This window comes from Lepus europaeus, chromosome 9, assembly GCF_033115175.1.
Source record: "Lepus europaeus isolate LE1 chromosome 9, mLepTim1.pri, whole genome shotgun sequence".
NCBI classification, from domain to species: Eukaryota; Metazoa; Chordata; class Mammalia; order Lagomorpha; family Leporidae; genus Lepus; species Lepus europaeus.
The window spans coordinates 117,763,047-117,787,912 of NC_084835.1; the positions used below are offsets into that span (position 1 = coordinate 117,763,047).

A 24,866-nucleotide genomic window follows, 5' to 3' on the forward strand; every position below is an offset into this window, starting at 1 on the left:
ATGTTTTTCAGTCAGCTCCTTTTAGAGAGCACTGCACATTTTTAGTCCGCCTCTGTGTATCAAATAAATGTTTCATCTTTCTTTGTGTACTACAATGTAAAAATTGTGGGGCAGCATAATGTAGCAGGGGTGAGAAACCTTTTATCTGCCAAGGACTGTACAAAATTATCAACTTAAAAATCAGCCTGCTGTAGATTTATTGAATTTTGACACCTACCTGTGGTTGCCATGGCAGGGCCAGGCCAAATGATTTTCTGAGCCTTAAACAAACTGTGGGCTCTCTTAACTTACAAGGCCTAAAGCCCAACAGATTATTATCAAGCCCCTTCTGTCAGGTTCTAATTGCCTCTCAATCAGAAAACTTAATTGTAGCTTAGACAGCACCTTTCTTAGCTCCTCTAATAATGACTCTGTCCTTTGTTCTAGACCCTGTCTAGCGCACTTGGGCCTCATTCCTTCGTAATCATAACCTCTACTCTACCTCCAAGGGCTCTACTCCCAACCTGTGTGTACTGATGGTCCTCTTCCCCACTTAATGCGGTATAATTGTTCAGACCTGGTTAATGCCACTCTTAGGATCATTGGTTACTATCCTCACCCTGTCTTTTATGACCTCGTCTAAATATGATCAGAGTCGGCGAACTTGGAAGGCTTCCATAGCCTTGGCAACTCATGACGAGGGCCTAGGGTGGTTACTGGCACCATAAACTAGAGTGTCAACTTGTTGGGTCAACAACAGGAGCCACTGTGCACTTGCTCCTCATGTGGGATCTCTGTCCTTAATGTGCTGTACATTGTGATTTAATGCTATAACTAGTACTCAAACAGTATATTTCACTTTGTGTTTCTATGTGGGTGCAGACTGTTGAAATCTTTACTTAATATATACTAAATTGATATTCTGTATATAAAGAGAATTGAAAATGAATTTTGATGTGAATGGAAGGGGAGAGGGAGCGGGAGAAGGGAGGGTTGTGGGTGGGAGGGAAGTTATGGGAGGGGGAAACCGTTGTAATCCATAAGCTGTACATTGAAAATGTATATTCATTAAATAAAAGTTTAAAAAAAAAACTGTGGGCTGGATGTTCCCCACCACTACTTTAGAGTTTTTAAGTATACAGATTGATTTCAGAAATAGACAACACTTAAAATCTGGAAAGATAAAGGAAGAAATAAGAAATTAAGTTCAGGAATTAAAAAAGCAGTGAAGATGGACTATGTCTGAGTGTGGTAGGCAATGTGGTCCCTAAAGATAAAGATATCCATGCCATAGAAACTGTGGATATGTCACTTTTTGGAAATAGGGACTTTGCAGTTGTGGTTGATGTTACAAATCTTAAAATAGGGAGATTGTCCTATGGATATAATTGGATCCACTTGGATCCAATTATGGATCACCTGAGCCCTCAGAAGTTGAACATTTTCTCTTACTGGGGTCAGAGAGATGGGATAGTCAGAGAAGACAGACAGGTTTGGGGCTTGAGGAGGACTAGCCATGCCTTTGCAAAGGGGACCAGATGGAAGGCATGAGAAGAAATATGGGCATGCTGTAGGAACAGAGAGCACCCCCTGCCTCACAGCCCTACACTGCACGTTGCTGAATCTGCCTACAACTTGTGTGAGTGTGGCAGTGTTTTCTTTCCCTCGGGCCTCCAGAAACGAAGCCAGTCCTTGGATTTGGTGTCTATTTTTCTGATGATCTCATTACTTGAGTGGTCCAGCTTTTTCTCACTGGTTCATTAATATTCTTAATTCTGGGCTTCCTCGTCTCATTCAGCGTGTGGTTATTCTTTCACATCATTAAACATTCCAAGACCTTCCAGCATCTAGACACCAGGTAGAATTGCAGTTCTGGTGCTCATTGATTGGTACTGTGGATGAGTTTGGTGTGATGGCTATGAGCAAGATGACCATTAAACTGCAGTGACTGACCATCCAGGGCCAGCAATGCTGCTGATAGTGGCTGTGTTCTCTGCCTGAGCCCCAGGATAAAGGCAATGCTGAGCAAGACACACAGCTACCCAGAGAAGTGACCTGGGATTTTTGTTAGAAATAAAGTCTTTGAGCTGGCACTGTGGCTCTAGTACTAGGCTAATCCTCCGCCTGTGGCGCCGGCACCCCGGGTTCTAGTCCTGGTTGGGGTGCTGGATTCTGTCCTGGTTGCTCCTCTTCCAGTCCAGCTCTCTGCTGTGGCCCGGGAGTGCAGTGGAGGATGGCCCAGGTCCTTGGGCCATGCACCCTCATGGGAGACCAGGAGGAAGCACCTGGCTTCGGATTGATGCAGTGTACCAGCCACAACGCGCCGGCCATAGTGGCCACTTGGGGGGTGAACCAACGGTAAGGGAAGACCTTTCTCTCTGTCTCTATCTCTCTCTCACTATCTAACTCTGCCTGTCGAAAAAAAAAAAAGAAAGAAAGAAAGAAAGTCTTTGAGATTTGGGGCTTGCTTATTACGGCTCTATATCTTTCAGTTCGAAATTTCCATAATTAAATAAGTCTTAAAGGAAAATTCCTACGGATGAATATGTAGAGAGGACAGTGTTAAGGTCTTCTAGCAATTTGCCTTTACTAGGCAGCGTTCCATTCATGGCAGAGCTGAGCTCAGCAGAAAGCAACGTAAAGCAGTCTGGTGGGCTGGCTGATGGCAGTGAGTGCCAACTGTCCCCAAGGGTCTTAAGGCAATGAGACAATGTGTCTGGAGATTCCTCTTTTGGATATCACAAGGATGAGCTTATCAGAGATACTCATCAGGACCTGTGCCTGGGTCCCAGGTATTGAGGTTCAGATACTACTTGCAGTTTCTGAACTATGTAAAAAAGCAAAGCCAAATTTGTCTAAGGAAACCAGACTCAAAAATAAACTGCAAAGAAATGAAGCAGGGAATCCATCGGTAGAGCTGGTGACTGAGCAGATCTGGGTTGTTCAGCCGAAATGCAGAGACCTGTGTGCTGGGTGGACAGTGAAGCCTCAACATTCATATCCTCTCAGATCTCAGAATGTCATCTGACTTGGAGATAGGGTTTTGGCAGATATAACAAGTTAAGGTGATTCCATAGTGAAGACACAGAGAAATGGAGGGAAGGCAGTCATGTGGAGACACAGGCAGAGGCTGGAGTGATGCAGCTACAAGGCAAGGAATGCCAAGTGCCATTGTCCACCCCAGAAGCTAAGAAAAGGCAGGGAAGAATTCTTCCCCAGAGCTATCAGAGGGAACATAGTCCTGCCAATACCTATGATTTCAGACTTCCAGTCTCAGGGCTCTAAGAGCATGAATTTCTGTTGTTTTAAGCCCCCCAGTTTGTGTTATTTTTGTTACATTGGCCTTAGGAGACTGATAAAACCTAGTTCATGGACTCTGGGGGAAGTAGAAGCAGGATTAATAATACCACTGATTAATAAAGTGACAAGACCTCATGGTGACCCATGTATTTCCACTCTAGGGAAATATAGTCCTGGAATCTACAAAGGAACAAGGCTGAAGGCCAATGTTAAGTAGACTCCATTATAGGAGTGACAGGAAGTTGGGGGCAAGGCATCTGGCAGATTGTATTTGAATGCTTTTTCTTATACTCACATTGATGCACTGAGGTGTAGCATGCATCAATATTTGTCAGAACCTATTGGCATGCATCCACCCCTGCTGTCAGTGTCTACCCCCATTAACACAAGAGGCCGAACAGTGTGTTTTCAAAAACAGCATCGTTTCTCCAGAAGATGCTTGGCCCTGAGAAGAGTTAAGCGAAGTCATTCAACAGCAGACCTCCTATGCCACAGTTCTGTGGCTCTCCTCCTCTTGTACATTAAACTGGAGTTCCTTAACCACCCTAAGTGTTGTATGACTCTGCAGTTTCCTTTAAGCAATTAATGATTGTGCAAATTACAGTTTGTTCTTCTATTCCCCTAGGAATACCAAATGGTACTCTGGATGCCATTAATATAATATGCAAATGATCTGTTTGGCTTCTGCTTCTCAGTTTGGGGCAACGTTGTCAATCAGCCAGTTTGCACTAATGAGCTATCTGATGAAAGCTAGCCCAGCTGCCGAGAAGGTCACAGAAAATCTCGACCTCCCTTTTCTTGCTTAGGCCTATGTGACAATATTTGATGGGAAAGGAAAGAGCTTTGATTGACATTTATCTGAAGTCACCTGAGTGTTAATTAAGGACTTGCAGAATCCTACTGGAATATTTCCTCAAACACAAAGAGCAGCCATGTTTTTCAAATGAGTTCATGGATCCATCTGACAATTTAAAGGTTATTCTATAGATATGATTTCAGAATCATCTTGAAGTGAGAATCAGGGGGTGTGTTAGATCACAGTTTTGTGTTTATTTATTTTTACAAATGTTTTTTCAGCATAATATGAAACACTACTGTATATGTTTTAGTATTTTTCTATTAATATCCTTGAGAAAATTTCAATCTGTTTAGGTAAAAAGGAAATGGTGTTTATTATAACTATATTACCAGGTGGAGAGATAGGAACATTTTAAAAATATCACTGAAGAATTCCTAACCATAGAAATGAGAACAACATAGAAAGTATAGGGTGTTTGGATATTTATTCAAAACTTTTAAGAGCCATATTTTTTAGGCACATGAGAATTAAAAAAAAAATTCTAGGAGAAGACATTGTTGGAAAATGTCTAATGTGAATAGAGCATTATTAGCAGTTGCTGTATAAACAAGATCCAATTTTGTATTATGTAGTGTACAATTTGGTGTGTGTGTATACATCTACCTGATTCACCTGATTTGGTGTTTTTAACTGATCCAAAAAGTACCAGTCAAGTGTGAGCTTGAGTTAATAGTGCCCTACATTGGACCACACAGTGGACTGAATTAATGTGGGCCATCCTTGCTAGATTACAGTAGATTTATTTGATTGGTTTCAGGCACCATCAGAGACAAGTGGCAACTGTTAAGATACAAAACTTATCCAACCTGATAGTTCTCTGTATTTGGAATAAAGTATTCTAGTTTCTTCAAAAACAATTTCTCTACAAGTGAACTGATACCTTCACTTGTTCCCCACACTGGGATTCCTGTCCTTATTTTGCTCATTGTTATTAATACCATGGCTTTTCTTCTATGATCACAGTGTTTATACCTTACATTTAATAGCAAGCCCAGAAAATCAGCCTTAAAAATGTATTCCAATGTTGTCTTTTATCTTTTATTTTTTTCTTCTCTTTTATTATAGCCAAGTGTGGTCTGTAGTATCTCCTACCTAGATGAGAACTGTGGTTTTTTACTTTCTAGCCCTTCTTGTAAGAGTACATGTCATTTCTTCCACAAATCTTGCTCCCATGCTTAACACCCAAATGGTGTTTTTGTCATGAATATTCCCTTCCCCAACGTCCTACAGAGACTTCCATGAAGTAGGCTTAAACTGCTTAGATTTCAGGTTGTCCTGTAAATCTGTCCATGTTCTTAGATCCACTAATGTAACATCTTTACTTTTATTACCATGTGTTCCCAGTGTCTCTCCCAAACCTCATACTCCTTCTAAAGTTGCTGTCTTTCCTCCTCATGGTCACTGAATTCCATTTCTTCTAGGAAATCCATTTTAAATCTGAGGTCCATATCAACCTCACTCTTCTGTTTTCCTCCATGCTTTCTGACTGCCTTGAGCAATAATTTTTAAATAATTGGTATAATTTAACATAAGGAACTAAGAAATGAATTCATCTTAACCCATAGTTTATAACACCCTGCCAGCAATGGCCCATGTGTGTTTTTCTTCAATTCATATACTTTGATATTTGTAAAAATATAAAGAACATTTTGTCCCTCTGAACTGTAGATCTTACACGTGACAATATGATCTAGCATCCTTCCTTCCTGGCTTCGTTTGCCCAAGGAAACCATCATCCTGAATCCTGTCCATTTCAGTTTTCTTTTTAACATTGTTATTGCAACTAGATGTTTCCTAAAAGTTATGTTTACCTGTTTTGGTTATTTTTAGCTTAATAACAAGCGTTTCTGTGTTATATATATATAATCTTCAGTATTTTTTTTTACTTGATAGTATACTGCTAAGTTTTATTTTACATTAACTATGACATTAATGTGTATATTTTTTCATTTTGTTTTGGGTTAATCATTTTTATATACCCCTCAGTTTATTCCCAGTTGATGAGCATTTGGATAGTTTTGAGTTTTGCTGTTGGGAACCATCTTGCAATGACCATTGTGTCTGTTGTCTACACTGCAAACATTTCTCATGAATAAAGATAGGAGTGGAATTGCTGGATCATTGATTATGTGAATGTTCAGTTTTAACAATGTGGCTACTGATATGTTGCCATTAGCAATATATAAGAAATCCTCTGAGTTTATATTTCCTCAAATATTTGATACTGTCAGTTTTTCTGTGACTTTTCCCCAGTTGTACAGTGTTTTATTGTGATATTGTTTTTTTTTTTTTTTCTGGATTTCATGTGGTGAAGAAATAGTATTAGTGGCCATAGGTGTCTCCTTCTCTGTGTAATGTCATCTCAGGTCTTCAATTTGTTATTTTTTTCTTTTGAATTGTTTGGAATCTTCTGACTTGTTTTTAAGAGTTGTGATATGAATTATGTGTAATAATCAGTTTCTCATTTTGTGAATATAAGTATTCCATTTTACCATCTTTTTACCTTTACAGAAGTAAAAATCTTGATTCAATAAGATTTCCAGTAATAATAGGTCAAATTTATGAATATTTTCTCTACTCATCAATAATTTGTGTCTCATGAAAGAAACCTTCTCCTACATAAAATTCTAAAATAGTGTATGTTTTTTAATATGCTTTGAGGTACGGATCTCATTTAATACTCCCTCTTTGAATAATATTTTATGCCAGCTCTATTTGTTGGGCACTCAGACATGTCACTTTTTTCATATGCCCAAATCCTCTGCTCCTATGGGACTATTTATAAGATTTTTTTCTATTTTATTGATAAATTTGTACATCCCTGCAGTAGCATCATACTTTATTATAGTTTCAAAAGAAATCCTGAAAACTGGAAGGCACATACCACTTCCCTGCATTTGTTTTTCAAAAATTTCCTTTCTTATATTGATCCATTACTGTTCCACATGTATATACATCTTATGTGTATATAGATCTAGAATTTTGATTAGAATTACTTTGAATATAATGCCTAACTTATGGGAAATTACATCTTTATAATGTTATTTTACTGAGGCATGGTTATATGTTTAAGGCCTACTTTTTTTTCTCATTCATAAAGTTGTATTTTTGTTTTGTAGGCTACTTGTGTACTTTTTGTTAGATTCATGCATGTATTATCTCATACTTTTGTATGTGGAATATTTTCTATAAGTACATTCTCTCAATTGTTTTTGCTGGTATAAGGAAATACAACTATGTATGCACATTTAGCTTCTACCAAACCATCCTGCTCAATTCTTACATTGCTTCTTATAATAGAATTCTTTTTAATAATTTCTCTTCTGATTAATTTGAGTTTTATCTGTAAAGATCATTTCATCAACAAATAATAGCAGTTTTATTTTTTCATTTCCATTCTCTTGTCTCTTTTTATTCTTTTCTCTTTGTTGTGGACACGGCCACCAATAAAAAGTTGAAGAGAAATGGACACAGTGGGCTTCCTTGACGTGCACCTGATTTTAAAAGAAATGCTTTCAACATTTTTAATCTTAGGCTAGATTCTTTTTACGGATAATTTTTGTCAGGTTAATGAATACAGTTTATATATTCAATGAATTCAGAGTTTTCAAAATCATGAATGAGTGATAATTAATATCAAATGCTTTCCTGATATCTATTATATCTATTATTGCCATGGAAAAATCTAAAATGAACCTCACTATTTTTCTTTTGTATGTGAGGATTTTTTTCTGTAGGGTTTAGGTTTTGTTGCTGTTTTATGATGAGTATAGTTGCAACTTTAAAAGACGTCTTCCCCCTTTAGCATTGTATGTGCTTTTTTTTAATGTGCACTTTCAGTCTGAGGTTTTCTATTTCCCTTTTTCCCCAACCAATGATTGTATCTCCATTATTTCCCAAGTGTTTTCTCACCTCAATGTATACTTTTGTCTCTTTTTTGGATGAAAGTTGGATGCATATTATCTAGATATTAGCACTTTTATTCCAATTGGTCATGACTTTTTGGTTCTTTTGTATTTGCCATTTATTTATTTAAACTTTACTTCTTTCTGGGAAGATTTCCTCAATTTGAGTTTTCAGTTTATTAACTCATTCCTTAGATGTATCTGTTTTGCTACTTACGTCATAATTTATTGACTTATTATCTATACAAAATCACTTTCAGTGGCATAAGCAATATGAGTTTATGCATCAGCTGGTGCCTCTGCTCTGTGTGCCCTTGTTTACGTCTTGGGATCAGGGTCCTCCCCAGCACATATCCTTTTCATGTAGCTAGCAGAAGAGAAAGAGCATAAGTTCCATCACCCAAATTTATTTTAAGCCTGTGTCATGTCTGAAAACATCACACCAGCCAAGATAGGTACCAGGTGGTGACTAAAGTTATCCATCCATTGTGTTGTTTATTGCAGCTATTGTATTTTTCATGAATAATATTTCTTCTTGTTTCTTTGTAATTTTGATCCTTAATTTGCATATTATACTAATTTAAAGTTATCAATTTATCTCTTGGAATACAGTTGCCTATGGGAATCTAATTATCAGGGTTTTTTTTTGGGCAATGATTGTGTTTCTCAAATGTATTATTTTAATTTGTGGCCAAACTCCTGTTAATGTCAGCTCCACTGAGCTTTGAGAGCAGAGTGGAGGGTTCCCAATGGAGAAACAGAGCCAGTTAGCCATGAGAGTGTAGTTTACTAGCCCTGAGGGTTTGGTGGGTGAGCAGAAAAGAGTAACATGACTAATTTCTACCTGCATTCCTTAGCTCTGCACTCACACTGCCTATTCTATATTCTGATTTTACTCCTGTTAATCACTAATGACCTCAGTGATGGGGACAGGACATCCACCCAGCTTATTCAAATGTACAGTCAGCACTGAGGACCGCTGGCTTCAGATTCGGTGTAGTTTTTTTCTGTGGAATCCTCAAGCTGTCCGCTTTCCACCTGCTTCTGCTTTGTGAGGGTTGTGTTGTCCTGAGAATGACCGAAGATTGAATGGGTGAATATCCTGAACACTTAACGAGTTAGGACAAAGGTCTCTTCAAAAATGTAATTCTATGAGTTGGCATTTAGCATATCAATTAAGATGCCCAGATCCGAATTGGAGTGCCTGGGTTTGATTCCTGACTTTAGCTAATGACTCCAACTTCCTACCAGTGCAGACCCCAAGGGACCGCAGTTATGATTTAGCAAATGGGTCCCTGCCTCCCACTTTGGGAGACCAGGATTTTGTTTCCAGCTTCTAGCTCTGGTGCTAGCCCAACCCTCCCCCACTGTAAGCGTTAGGGGAGTGAACCAGAAGATAAAAACTCTGTTTTTCTGTCTCTGTTTTTCAAATAAATAAATAATTCTTAAAATACAGTTTCATGGAAAATAATATAATTTTCACATCATTATTCTTATTCATATGTGAACTGACAGCATCCTGTGAGGGAGAATGAGTAACACAGTTTGAGATATGTTCAATAGAACATGCTAAGTCAATACATTTGAAACTATTTAGAGTCCACCTGGGATTTGTTTATTTAGGCTTCAGTGAACTTCCTTTCTGTACCACTGGCTCAGGTCTCACCGCAGTGGATTATGATTTACAGGGACTCGTATGACCATTATAAATCAGGTTGTTCTCTAAATTTAAAGAACCCAGTGAGTAGTGGAGGGAACCTTTTCTTTATATTTCCTTACCAGCTCTTTCATTTTAATATCAAATGTCATTGTAAAACAAATGAAATGCCATTCTAAAATATTTATTAGATTCTTAAAGTGACATACCGGTTGTGCTTTAGAAGGAGTTTCATAAAGTCTTTTAGATACCATTAAAAATGATCCTGTCTTTTTGTGCTTTCTGTGGATGTCAACCTCGTCTTTGCTGTAAAGCACAGGAACTTAACATACATTAAATATATGTATCAGATTATCTGCAGGGTGCTCAGAGCAGAAAACTGCATACTCAAGTTGTGGGACGTAAGACTCACAGCGGACACTCCGTGTCTTTGGGGGACCAGCTATCCCAGGGCTGTCCACCTCTGAGGACCTGCCTCAGAGCTCTCTTCATAGCCCAGCCCTGGCCTTGGGTTCTGTTAACAATTAAGACCCTGAAGTTGTTTCACATGAGCTTTCCCTTCCTTTGATGCAGCCACATTGCTTTTGTACATAGAAGCTTTATTTCACCCATTGTCTTAGTTCTGTTAACTGAGCAGTGAAAATGTGGTGAGCTTGTGCCGATGGACAGCCACCGTCCTTGGGCAGGTGCTAGTCACAGCCAGGATGAAGGAAACAGCTCCACGGCAGTGAAGGCTGATGCATGTTGAGGAGGACCCTATGGCCCACGCCTGGCACGTTCTTCTGACCAGAGCACTTTCTTTCTTTTGAAAATTTATTTTATTTAAAAGGGAGAAGAGGCCGAAAAAGAGGTTTGGGGAGAGAGAGGGAGAGAGAGAGGAAGAGGGGGAGGAGAGAGAGAGTGGGAGAGAGAGGGAGTAAGAGAGAGTGTGAGAGAGAGGGAGGGAGAGAGAGAGAGGAATGAAGGAAGGAAAAAAGGAAGGAAGGAAGGGAGGGAGGGAAGGAGGGAGGAAGGGAGGGAGGAAGAAAAAAATATGGACAACCTATCTGCTGGTTTACTCTCCAAATGCCTGTAACAACCAGGGCTGGACCAGACTTAAACTGGTAGCTGGGAACCCAATATGAATCTCAGCTTGGGGTGAAAGGGACCCGACTACTTGAGCCCTCACTGCTGCCTCCCAAAGTGTGCATTAGCAGGAACCTAGAATGGAGAGCGTAGCTGGAACTTCAACCCAGGCTCTCTAGTATGGGGTACGCACGTTCCAGGCAGCTGTTTAACTGCTGCACCAACCCCTGCCTCTGAACAGAATATTTTCACGTAATAACTCCCAGCTGAAATGCATAGCAAATGTGTTGTTAGAGGGAAAGCCTCTGTAACAGATTATTGCTCAGACTAGGGTGGATAGCAGGAGGTACAATGGGAGCAGAGATGGGTTGGGAAGGGATATGCATGTAATTTGAAGACATTGTTTAAGTGGAGGGCTTTTCTGCCAGAGTCCAGTCAGAAAAAGGACATCACATTTGTACTTCAGGTAGGGAGAACTGAGATAGGGAACTTCCAGAGCTGTTGGGTGGTCCAAAGATCAAACCAGAGCCGATCATATAGCCAAAAATGACGATGTCCATTGAAGGGGCAAAGGGAAAAAGTGGTTCTCTTGGAATTTGGAAGCACACTTACTGCTGTATTGCCAGTGCAGTGTGGGGTGTCAAGGCTGGCCATCCACTGCTGGGAACTGAAGAGGAAAGCAAACTGTAGTGAGCAGGGGTCCTGGGCCCATGCTGGAATCATAGCAGATGGCTGTGTGGCACGTGGTGACTGTGTGGCTCCTGCTCCTGCTTGAAGCCCAGAGAGATGTAGCAGTTCAGGGACGTGGCAGAGAAAGGCTTGGGAGGATGGAGGGAGCAGTGGCTTCTCCCTCCCTTCTGTCTTCTCATATTCCCACACATGGCAAAATTCAGAGCAAGCCAGCGGGCAGGGGAGTCTGGGAGAGGTAGTTTTCAGACTTCTAATACTAGTATCAGAAACCGTTCTGTGTGAGTGCACATGGGTTTGAAAGCCAGCAGGTAGTCACTGAAACAAGCTGCCTGTTTGGATACCAGGGATGTATACACAGCTGTCTATCCATAGCCAACTTTCATGCTATGCCAATGGAGAAGAATCAGCCTCCTAAGAAGGTACAAATGACCTTTATACAAATGACCCACCTGTGTCTGCCCTGAAGAGGTGAATTAACTAGGGCTGCAGTATTACCCACACTGCATCTTTAAAGTCTTTTATAGCATTTTAATGGCATGATTACATTCATAAGTTTCCTCAGAGGTATAATATTGCTTTTGCTTTGCTGTGTGATAGCGGATGATGTGGTGGCCTCCCAGGGTCACCCACCTGACCCTTCTTTCCTTAGGTTAGGTAACCCCTGTGAGGATTCTGCCAGTTGCTGAGTATGGATAAGGGTACTTCAAGTTTACAGTGAAATGGTACTAAACATATGTTTATTTTGCTGCAAAATTGTTTGAAATCCAAGCACAGTCTTTTCATAACATGCATCTTCCATGAACTTGCTGAAAACCCTCCTTTAACCAATTACACCTTCAGGAACTAGAGACATTCCCACAATGTGGATCTGTGTACAGAAATTCTATTCTTACCTACACCCTACAAGTCCCCTTCTAACAGTAGTTTGTGATGATTTTCCTGAGAGATTAGTGTCAGGCAGAGTAAATGTCTGGTGCACTGTTGCTGTCTCCCCAGCAGAGAGCCACTCAGAAGGGCCCAGACCACCCGAGCAAGGACTGGGAGAAGGATCCATTACACACATGAGGGGTGGTGTGATGGGTTCCAGTGTCAGGAGGAGCCAGCCTGCTCTCCACACAGGGGTTCTGCATCTGAGAAATGGGTTTGTTCTGATAGAAAGTGTGATACTGTGGCTCTCTGTTTTGGGAGCTCATCAGTGTTTGCTCTCCAGACTTGAGATTACCCAATTAAACATGTCAGGAAATGCTTTTATAGAGTGTTCATTTTCCTCCTTCCTTCCATGACAACTGACCATTAGTAAAGACCCTGCCGATTGCCACCTTCTGACTGCCCTTCTGTCCTGCGTCCCACTATGCACACTTTACAAACTGGTAATGCAGATTGCTGTTTGACTCAGTGTAACTTTAAGCCCTGTGTTCACTGTGGCTGTATGATGTGAGATTTTTTGCTTGTTTTCTTTCTTTCTTCTTTTTTTTTTAGAGCTACCCTCATGTAGCAGATCTTTGGTTTCTTGACTGTACCTTGAGTTTAAACCCTGAGCTTATCATTTTTTTCCCCTGTGTATCTCCACTGCATTCAGAAGTAACTACCCCACCCCTGTGGTCATTCAAATCATCATTACTAAAAGTTATAGTTAAATGAAGTAGCCGGTTGGTTTCCCAAAGTCTTGCCTTTGGTAGAATTTTTATCTCAAGCTACCAGGGGTTATTAAGCTATTATAATGCCACTTGGAGTTGCAGTTTGTTAGTTCTCCATTTTCTCTACTAATAAGATACCTCCATTCAAGCTAAGACAGGGTGGCAGATCAATACCGGAATCCACCTAAGAGTGAGTGTTTCCTGGGACCCCTGCTGGTCCTGAGTGCTAGAGAAGTCGGGGCCCTTTGAAAAATATAAAAACCTAGATGTGCAACAAAAAGAAGGCTCAGTAAGGTGATCAGCTTAAATATTTTTTTTTTTTGACAGGCAGAGTGGACAGTGAGAGAGAGAGACAGAGAGAAAGGTCTTCCTTTTGCCGTTGGTTCACCCTCCAATGGCCGCCGCAGCCAGCGCGCTGCGGCCGGCACACCACGCCGATCCGAAGGCAGGAACCAGGTGCTTATCCTGGTCTCCCATGGGGTGTAGGGCCCAAGCACTTGGGCCATCCTCCACTGCACTCATGGGCCACAGCAGAGAGCTGGCCTGGAAGAGGGGCAACCGGGACAGAATCTTGCGCCCCGACTGGGACTAGAACCCGTTGTGCCGGCGCCTCAGGTAGAGGATTAGCCTAGTGAGCCACTGCGCCAGCCTGGTGATCAGCTTAAAAGCATTGAAAGAGCTGAAGGAACAAAAGGGGATTCATGGTACCCCTGAATTTGGTAACATGAGGAAGCTGATATGCCCACAGAGCTCAAAGAACAGGGAGGAGATGGAGTGACAGGGTCCAAGTCACATGTGCTGGATGCTGCAAGGGGGTTGCCACAAATGCAGAACCTTGTGCTAATTGTTTCCTGGACACAGCTGGAACTGCAGAGGGGCATTGACGCAGGTGGGTGAAAGCATGGCATGGGAGCCCTTTAGCCAGCCCTAGCACCAGTGCCGAGAACTTTGTTGGCTGTTCTGGGACCTCTGAACAGTGAGGACAACACAACAACTTCCAGAGGCCCTGCCAGGGCAGAGAAGGAGAGAGAGACAGAGAAAGAATTTACTCATCTGTCAGCCTTCTGTTTCCCAGCTGCTGCCTCCTACTGATGATAGCCAGCAAGAAGCCAGGTGACAGGGGAAGCCCAGGGAACACTCTGCATGCCTGGCTCCAGCCTGGTTGAGCAGAGAGTTGCATTTCTAATCAGAGACAAGCAACTAACAGAGAATTACATTGTTAAGCAAACACATTTAAAATAAAATGTGTGAGCATCTCTCTTTGCCTTTATAGCTGGGCATATCCATTTTTTTTTTTTTTTTTTGGCCAGGCAGAGTTAGACAGTGTGAGAGAGAGACAGAGAGAGAGTTATAGACAGTGAGAGAGAGACAGAGAGAAAGGTCATCCTTCCGTTGGTTCACTCCCCTATTGGCCGCTATGGCCAGTGCTGCACAGATCTGAAGCCAAGAGCTGGGTTCTTCCTCCTGGTCTCCCATGCGGGTGCAGAGACCCAAGCACCTGGGCCATCCTCCACTGCCCTCCCAGGCCACAGCAGAGAGCTGGACTGGAAGAGGAGCAACCAGGACTAGTAGCCGGCGCCCTAACCGGGACTAGAACCTGGGGTGCCGGCGCTGCAGGCAGAGGATTAGGCAAGTGAGCCACTGCGCCAGCCAGGCATGCCCATTATTGATGTTTTAACACCAAAATAATTTCTTGGGGCATTTTTGGTAGAATTATAATTATGTAAAAACATATAATTAATGGTAACTTAAAGATATATGACTGCAACAAGCTATGAAGGACCCTTTCCCCAGCGATCACATTTTCTACTGTTTGAGCAGCCATTGCCCTGGCTACAAGCACTGAGGGGTAGGTGTCTTCCTGTGTCACGTTTATTCTCTGTGACAGTAATCTGTCAGCTATGTAGGAAGTGGGCAGAGTTCCCAGATCTCATCCAGCATCCTGAGCCTGCTCTGTACCTGCTGCCCCTCGTCTGCTGGCTGGCTTGATTAGAGGTTCTGTACGTTCCTGTAAAGGAGCAGTGCACTTGCAGGCTGTCCAGTGGTACTGGAGACAGAGGGCACCTCAGCAGCCAGAGTGGGCGGTCCTGAAGACCCAAGATACTTCTCTTTGTCTTTTGGAAAAAAAAATAAGATATGAGGCAGTGCTTTCAAGAAAGGAGTCCCCCTCAGAAAAATAATTAATGGCTGTCAAAGTCAGGAAGCCCTCTAGCACAGAAACAGTGTGGAGCCCTAGTTCCTGAGACGGTCAAATCACATCATCCCAGGGGAGCACCTGATTTGGAGACATGGACATTGTAAATCTATGTAGACCCTCGCAGAGTAAAACCACTGCAGTGAGCATCCTATGTTTTATGCCTTTTAACAGTCTCATGGCATATACAGGGGCCCTCCTTCCAACAGCACAGGAACTGTGAATGGCTTGCGTTCTTGTCCCACATCACAGAGAGAGAAGATTGGGCACTGACACGTGGACTTCCAACTCAGGTCCACAATGCAGCGTCTCCCTTCTGCAGGCATCTCTGGACCCTGCGTCCTCCTTTTCTTAGCCATGACCTCGACCCCAGGCTGTCTTCATGGCTGCTGTGGCTACCACATAGCTTCCTAAATGAAACCTCCACCTGCAGCTGGAAGTTCTCTGGACCCCCACATTGGTGAAAATAGACCTGAACATGTTGTTCATTCTATCCTGTTACCTCCAGAAAAATAGGCCCCTGCTCCCTAATGTGCCTGGTAATGGGGTGCATCACCTGTCCTTGCCTGGGCTTCTGCTTCCCCTGTCCTCCAGCAGTGCTGGGGGCTCCTCCTCCTCCAGAGCAGCCTGGGATACCCTCTGTCCTCTCTTTCCTGCCTGCCTGGTGCTTGGGCCTCATTTCATCACCAACCTTTAAAGACATTTTCCTCTGTCAGCTCCCCTGGATTTCTACAGACACAGCTTGGGTATTGTCTCTCAGCATCACAGCACATCGCAGGGTAGCTTTCTCAGTGTTCTTGGAACTGAATCTTGTTGCAACCTCTGCTAATTATGATGCCAAGAAACAGCAGTGATGGTGAGGACTGACCTGTGCTGACCCTCTGCTCCACATGAGTGGCCATTTGCTTAATTCTCTCAAGGACCTCAAGAAGTAGATTACATTATTGCTTGCATTCTATGAGTTATTTCATCCTCATGGCATATGCTCATGGCATAGGTACTGCTGTTCTCCCCATTACCAAGAGGCATACAGAGGGGACTTACTGACTGGGGTGGCATAGCGACGGAATTGTGGAGCTGAAATTGGAACCCGCCTCTGGAGTCTCCACCTGCACGGGTTCTGGTATATTTAGTTTTGGGTACCTAGCACCTACTCAGTAAATGTTGGCTACTTTGAATTCAATGTAAATTAGAAATATTTATAACAACTTTACCTATTGAGAAACTCTCCTAATTTAAGATGGGAGAGGTAGAAGAACTCTATGAGGAAAAAACATCTATTTGGATCCACCTAGAATCTCTGTTAGTACATCAATACACTATGTTTTCCTTTCTTGTGTAGGTTATTTGATGAGCTTCTAGCTCCTGAGGATAGAAAGCCAAGTGATGAAGAGAGGGCCATTTGGCCCTTTTCAGGAAGGGGGTGGAATACCCTGTATTTGCTGCAGAACTGTCTTTGAACTATGTCAGAATTAGAATGCTTTCCCTTTAAGGAAACCTCTGTGCTCACTGTTCCTTAGAAAGCCCATATTTTGAGACTGAATTCTTGGTTTTGAGGTCAGAGAGAGGAGACACGGAATGTCCAGGCTCAAGGCCCGTGTGGAAAACACTCATAAGAACTGAAATATCCTTGCTACCTATGAAACTAATGATTTTGATTAAGAAATAGATGTAGTGAAAGCTAAGAAAGATGCGTTCTGATCATCTGTGAAACCAACATTTCACTGATTCCATGTTGACTAATTTTCCAGTGATGAGTGTTTTCCTGGAGGGCCATGAGGAAATCACACATATGGGAGGCTAATCCTTTGAGTGTGTAGTTCAGTTAACAATGACAGCCCCATTCTTTTTCCTAGAAAATCTACGTGATATAATGTTAAAGATACAGTCCCGGAATTGAGTGAAGGATGAGTTGTCAGGAAAGATTTGATTTTCAGACACACAGAGCTGGTAACTGAGATTAAATCAAGGGTGGATTTTTTTTTTTTTCCTTAGGGATGGAAGAGTTAGATGGAAGATGGGATCTGGGAGATGTGCCCAGGTGGGGACTGGAAACAGGAGTGAGGCCGGTGTGTGAGTGTGGAGGAAGGGCTGTGTTTCAGAGTCAGATTCTCAGCATACTCCCAGTAGGCCAGAGGAAGCTCGTCAGCAGGGGGAGGTGGTGAAGAGTTTGGTGTGCGGGAGATTATGGAGACAACACCACTGGCTTTGCTGAGGCGTAGGTCATCCCCTTAGTTTCCAGGATGTCGTGCTGGTGAAGTTGTGCTCTCTGCTTTTCTCCAGGTAAGCACTATGGGGCATTTTTGATTCAATCTGACTTTTCCAGGACACTTTTCAAAATAGAAACCATATGATTCATCTAGAGAATGCAATGAATAATGAAGTGGATGCGTTCTCACCAATCTAGTATCATTGTGCTATTTGCACTAGGGATTTGGTACTTTTCTCAGCTGAAGAAGTAAAAGTGATTTGACCCAAAAAGTCCCTTTACATGCATGTAAATAAGCTCATCCAAAAAGATTGAGGAACGGATATGGTGGTAATAAATTTGGGACACAGAGAAAAGCCACCAAGTCTTCACCCAGTGACTGTCCCTGAAGATGGAAGAAGCCCAGCCATACACGCAAAAATGTGCTGCCGACTACCAAAAGCACAAGTAGCTTACATTAGAAAAAGTCTTTAAAATAGAATTCAAAAAATCTTTTGAATCTTTTCAATAACTGCAGTATACATTATATGAAAAACTGTATTTTTGCTTCCTTCGAGTAATAATAAAAGAAGCGGATTCTTATGTCCCTCTCAGGAGAATTCTTGGCTAATGAGCAGCTGAAGGCCTCACTGGAAATGATTAACCTTGTGTTCAGTGGAGGTGAACTGCGCTGCACTTCCTTTGTAACTGACCTGAGCATCGTATGCGGCTTGTTCATCCCACATCTGTATTTCTAGAAATGGCTTATCCTATGGCCTTGGCCATTTCCGATTTCTAATTCGTGTCAGATATAGTTAGTTCTTCTCGTCTGTACTCGAATTAAAGCTATAAACAATCCACATCTGTATGTGTTAAGATGCTTTTTATTAATAATGGCAAATGGTACAATTCTACATCATCAAAAGCACAATGAGGGTGGCATTTGAGGCAATGAAAAGTGAGGAGAAAATTTCCTCAAATGGACAAACTTGATAATCCTATAGAAGTTTTTTTTTTTTTTTTTTAAGAAAGAATTGGAATATGTCTCAATAGCAAATAATTGTCCTATTAAAAAGCACAGTTGGATAGGGACAAAAAAGAAAACAATATAATGGATTAATGTGAAAATTAACAGTGAATATTGAATTTCCTGAATTTTATTTCCAAACTACCTAACATGCTGTTTTCTTTTGGTCTACTTATTTCCCACCTGGGGTTTGACTTTTCACTGTATAAGACAGTTCTCTCTTAATCTTGCAGTTAATCAGTTCTGTGTCAATTTTAATTTTATGATTGCTATAGGGCTGGACGAAATTCAAAAGTAGGCCAAGAATGAGAGCCTTTCTAATCTTAAAAAATCCACTACTTACGGTGTCCTTGCTCTGAGAGTTATGGTTTCTCCAGATTCACTCTAGTTCCACAGGATTCCATAGTAACAGTTCTGCTGGTTTACAAGCTGTCTGCTAGAAACATTTACCTGATTCCTGCTTTGCTAAGTGACAGCCAGTCAGTATCTTTTAATATGGTTCAATGCGAATCATATAAAGTCACATAGGTATGCCCAATTTAGAGAAGGAATTGTACAGAATTACACCCAAAGTTAAAAGGATGATTGCAGTCAAAGAAACTCCAGACCTCAGAGCCATGGCATAGGCTAAATCTTCTATTGTATCTTAAACCACAGCATATCACATGCATTTGCAAGAGGCTGCCTACCCAGTTGCAAAGCCCTTTGTGGACAAATAGGTAGTTTGTCTAAGAACTTTACTTATAATTATTTTGTGACCCCCAAGATGGATTATAATAGAATTTTGGCTCCTATTACTGGCAACTGTGAAATGTTTGCTCAAGGAAGTTTCACATTCTAATGATAAATGCTCCAACATTTGAGTTATGAATTGGTAGTCTGCCTGGTATGGCTGATGGTGCCAGCTGGCTTATCTTGAACCCATGACATTTGATTGTCTTTTGCTTTCCTTTGAACAAGATATCTCTTAGCTGTCTGCTCTATAAAGTGAAAATAAATAGCTGTGGTTCAATCTTGCATTGTAATGTATTGTTTTTCTCAGTGAGCAAGCCATCATGGACTCATAAATGATACAAGAATAAACATGGCGTAAATACAGGGCATGGTGTCTGATGGAAATCATAAGATATTGACCTTAAAGGTGACGTACTGAGACTGAATAGTAGGTTCTATTAACTTTCCATTTTTCAGCATCTTAGATATCCTCTTGGTTTCTGTTCATCATACCTGATTTTTTTTCTCCATAGCCCCAGAGCTTGCTTTGAAGGAGAACAAGAACCCTGGAGAGAGAGGAAGATGAATGGCAAGGCAAGTGCGGACTTCAGGAGGGGAGATCTCATCGGGTTGCTCATTTACTTGTTCAATACAGTTGCTTTTACTCAAGGCGGAATGAGAGGGCATTCCTGTGCCAGGTAGCCATGTTTGAGCTTCACGATTCAGGCAGGAAGCAAAGGATATGTGTCCCGGGAATCAATTCAATGTGATGATTTGCTAAGTTTTCATGAATACTAAAAGGAAAAGGTCTGCTAACATAAAAACTGCAATGCAATGGGGTCTTTGGGGACTGGGCATTAGTGAGGTCTGCAATATTGCTTTTATCCTTTTCTGAATATGAATAAACTACACCTTGAGATTTAGTTTAAAATTAAGGAAAAATAATGATCCCATTTGAAAATCAGGCTCTGCTATGCTGTTGTTATTTAAGAAAGTTAAGAAACCTTATTAACTTTATTATTTTTTTTATTTTTTGGCAGGCAGAGTGGACAGTAAGAGAGAGAAAGAGACAGAGAGAAAGGTCTTCCTTTTTGCCGTTGGTTCACCCTCCAATGGCCGCCACGGCTGGTGCGCTGCACTGATCCAAAGCCAGGAGTCAGGTGCTTCTCCTGGTCTCTCATGGGGTGCAGGGCCCAAGCACTTGGGCCATCCTCCACTGCACTCCTAGGCCATAGCAGAGAGCTGGCCTGGAAGAGGGTCAACTGGGACAGAATCCAGCGCCCTGACCAGGATTAGAACCCGTTGTGCCAGTGCCGCAAGGCAGAGGATTAGCCCATTGAGCCGAGGCGCCGGCCTAGAACCTTATCAACTTTAATTAGGAGTTCTCATTCATTCTCTTTCTCACTCTTAAATTATTATAATTTTTAAATTTTTTACTTAAAATTTTTGGTTAGCATGTAAGACTTATAAATTTCTGTGTGGTACAGTGGAATATTTCAACAGATAAACACAGCATAAGCCGATCAAACCAGGCAAGCAACCACCCCATCCCCTTTTTCTTTGTGTTTGGAGCCTGCCAGCTCCCCTCTCCCAGGTCTTTATACAGTGTATAATACATGGTGGTGAGCCATCATCACCCCACTGTGCTGCACAGCATGAGAACCTGCTACTTCTATCTGATTGTGTTTCGGTCTCCATTGTTGCCCATATTTCTGTCCTCATCTCCCAGCCTCCCCAGCCTTTAGAAACCACTATTCTGCATTCAGACCAACTATTCCTTAACTTTCATTTATTTATGAGGAGGTATTTGTCTTTCTGGGTTTGACTTATTTCACTGAACATAAAGATCTCCAGTTCCACCCATTTAGCTGCAAATGTCAGAATTTCATTCTTTTTTTTTTTTAAATGACAATGATATTCTATTGAGTATATAGAACACATTTTCTTTACCTACTCAGATGTTGATGAACACCTAGGTTGATTCTTTATCTTGGCAATTGTAAACAGTGCTGAGATAAATACAGGAGTGCAGATATCTCTTCCATGCTCATTTTATTTCCTTTGGAAACATACCCAGAATGGGGTAGTTGGGTCAGATGGTAGATTTATTTTTAATTTTATGAGGAGCCATCGTGGTGTTCTCTGTAATGGTTGTACAAATTACATATTAACAGTGTGTAAGGTTTCCCTTTTTCCTCATTCCATGCTACTATTTGTTGTTATTTTTTTCATTTGGTCTTTTTGATAATAGACATTCTAACTGGAGTGAGATGATACCTCATTGTGGTTTTGATTTGCATTTTCCTGATAGTTACTGATGTTGGGCATTTTTTCATTTATTTGTCAGTTTTTTGTATTGCTTCTTTTGAGAAATATCTCTTTAGACATTTGCCCATCTTTTTAAACTTCATTATTTCGATTTGTCAAGTAAGAAGATACGTGACTTCTCCCACTGTTGAGTTCAGCACTGCTCTGTAGATGTGTCCAGTGGGTGGCTGCAGAGCTGACTCAGGTGTGCGTCGTACGTCTAATTTTCTGCTCAGAGTTGGCCGTGCTATGGGGACCACAGGTGAGAACTCATAGAAGAGGAGATGCAATGTATGCTGGGTAACTTTCAGAAACCTGTGGCTGTTTGCTCATTTTGCTAACTGGCAGCTACTTGAGTGGTCCCCTATCCAGGACGTCTGTAAACTAGTCTAGCATATTGAACACTTAATGGAGGAAATACAAAAGAAAATAAAGTCTTCTGTATGTGTACAACATTATAACCAAACGGGTGACTGGGTAGAGGTATTACCTCTTCAGGTGTTTATAAACAACAGCAACAACCTTTCGTGCTAAGTCATGAAACTGGCCCTACCCTGCAGTGGTGAGAAAGATGGCAGTCTAGCCTCTTATTACCAATGTTGTGAATGTGCCGTGGAAGTATGGAGGGCATAGCAGTCAAGGACGGCATGCAAGCATCTTCCCTTTTGGGCTGTGCAGTAGATCTGGAGGGTTATCTGAGCTCTGCAGGGTTAAGAATCTGAAGAAAAGAATAATTACACGTTCACTGATGTGCTAATCCGGTCTTACTGGTGATGAACTTGGTGCCAGAGCACTTGAGGTATTTGAAGGTTTAAGTACTTTGCCTCTGTCATGTACAGCAGGGTGGCCAAGGGAAACTCACTTAATTCAGGCTTTTTCCATTAGTAAAGTAGAGATATTAATTTGTGCCTTACCTAGATCTAAGTATGTCATCTATATTTGTATATACTATAGGACACTCTATATAGTAGTTCTTTTTGTGAATTATTCTGCAACACTGCTTATAATAGAGAGAGTAGTGGTCTTTCTCTATCTTGACTGGTTTCTCTAATCATTGGGATCAAAGGATGGGGCAGAATTGTAGTGGGTGAGGTGTTCACTGTGCATCTCACCTGGCTTGTAAAGATTCTGAAATATAGAAATATTGACTAGAAACAATGAACATTTTCTCTAGGTCTTACATATTCCTGTAGGAGAGCCTACTTAAACTGCTTGAGGCAAGTGATTTCTAGTCCTGGACATTCTAAAAAGAGAAATAGTAAATCTGTGATTAAGTTTAGAAAAACCTTTGTTTATAGTCAAATTGGCTTGCTCATTGTCTTCTTCTTCTTTTTTTTTTTAAGATTTATTTATTTATTTGAAAGTCAGAGTTACACAGAGAGAGGAGAGGCAGAGAGAGAGAGAGAGAGAGAGAGAGGTCTTCCATCTGATCGTTCACTCCCCAATTGTCCTCAACGGCTGGAGCTGCACTGATCCAAAGTCAGGAGCCAGGAGCTTCCTCTGGGTCTCCCACATGGGTGCAGGGGCCCAAGGAGTTGGGCCATCCTCCACTGCCTTCCCAGGCCGTAGCAGAGAGCTGGATTGGAAGAGGAGCAGCCGGGACCTGAACCGGCGCCCATATGGGATGCTAGTGCTTCAGACCAAGGCGTTAACCTGCTGAGCCACAGTGCCGGCCCCGCTCATTGTCTTCTCAAATGTAGCACATACATGTCATTTCTGCTTCTGGCCTTCATAGTTATCATTTCTCCATTATTTTGTGTAGAATGTCTTTTTTCTACAGTCTTCTCTTTAATTAAGAACCCAATGAAGTGCCACCTCTTCCAACGGAAACTTCCTTGATTAGCTAAGCTATGCAGTTAACAATATCTTTAGAAAGTCGTTGATGATGTGTACTGTTTTGCATTGTTATTGACTATAGCATGACTTGAAAAACAAATTATGAGTTCTTTGTGGCAAGGACAGCACACTAGAAAATAATACTGTGAATTTATGATGATAAGATGGTAACAAAGTAAGAGAGGGTACTCTAGTAAGAACTATTTGGGAGCAAAAAATGCTAATTGGCCAGAGTGAGAGTTAAAAAAAACATTTATTTGATGGGAAAGAGTTTTAAAAACAAATTTAAAGTTTGGTGAATTTGAAATTAAGCAGGCAAAGTGTTGACTGGAAACCACTGATGTATGACCAAGAGTTTTCAGAGGAAGCAGAAGGAATTTAAGTTCATATTTAACAAGAGAAAAATTGAGGGTGAAATTAGACTCTTTAAGAGACACTTGGGGGGCTGGCGCCATGGCTTACTGGTTAATCTTCCGCTTGCGGCGCCGGCATCCCATATGGGCGCTGGGTTCTAGTCCTGGTTGCTCCTTTTCCAGTCCAGCTCTCTGCTGTGTCCCAGAAGGGCAGTGGAAGATGTCCCGGGTGCTTGGGCCCCTGCACCCACATGGGAGACCAGGAAGAAGCACCTGGCTCCTGGTTTTGGGTCGGCGCAGCACCTTGGGGAGTGAACTATCAGAAGGAAGATATTTCTCTCTGTCTCTCTCTCTCTCACTGTCTACAACTCTACCTGTCAAATAAATTAATTAAAAAAATTAAAAAAGAAAAAGAGACACTTGGGCTGGTGCTGTGGCGTGGTGGGTAAAGCTGCTGCCTGCAGTGCTGGCATCTCATATGGGCATTGGTTCGTGTCCTGGCTGCTCCACTTCCGATCCAGCTCTCTGCTATGGCCTGTGAAAGCAGTAGAAGATGGCCCAAGTCCTTGGGCCCTTGCGCTGGAGTGGGAGACGTGGAAGAAGCTCCTGGCTCCTGGCTTTGGGTCAGTGCAGCTCCAGCCATTGCAGCCAGTTGGGGAGTGAACCAGCAGATGGAAGACCTCTCTCTCTCTCTCTCTGTCTTTCCTTCTCTCTCTCTGTAACTCTGACTTTCAAATAAAAATAAATAAATCTTTTTTTTTTTTTAAAGACACTTGATGGGTCTTCTGCCTCCTTGCCATCTATGTGAAATAGGCAACTCTCCCATAGGAAAATGAACTTAGCACCTACTGTATGTAAACCACATACTGTTCTTCCTTTACAATGAATCTTCTTCCTTCACCAAAATGTTCTTTTTTAATGGCTGTAATTGAGGTGATGGTGGGGGGTCGAGGAAGAAAAGAAATACAAGAGGGTTGCATCATTTTATTTCATATTTGTGTGGCTAGCCTCTTTTTTATTTTCCTATCTCGCCTTGCAGAAGTCAAAACAACGCAGCCCTTAAAAAGAACCGATGCTTATTAGGATTAGCAGCTCCTGTTCTGAATGTCTTTATGGGGTAGCTTTTGCTTAGCATGGGTCTCTTTTATTCTTCTA

The 24,866-nt window shown here is 41.7% G+C and overlaps 1 long non-coding RNA gene across 2 annotated transcripts in view; it reads left to right on the forward strand.

Moving 5' to 3' along the window:
- The window catches only part of LOC133766649 (uncharacterized), a 347,434-nt gene that overhangs the window by 186,292 nt on the left and 136,276 nt on the right, over positions 1-24,866 (forward strand). Inside the window, exon 3 of one of the 2 annotated variants that reach the window (XR_009866733.1) lies at positions 19,749-19,809. The exons of the other annotated variant lie outside the window; for it this stretch is intronic. This is a non-coding gene — a long non-coding RNA (uncharacterized LOC133766649). Of the gene's footprint in view, positions 1-19,748; positions 19,810-24,866 lie in introns of those variants that run through there. 2 annotated transcript variants of the gene reach the window in all.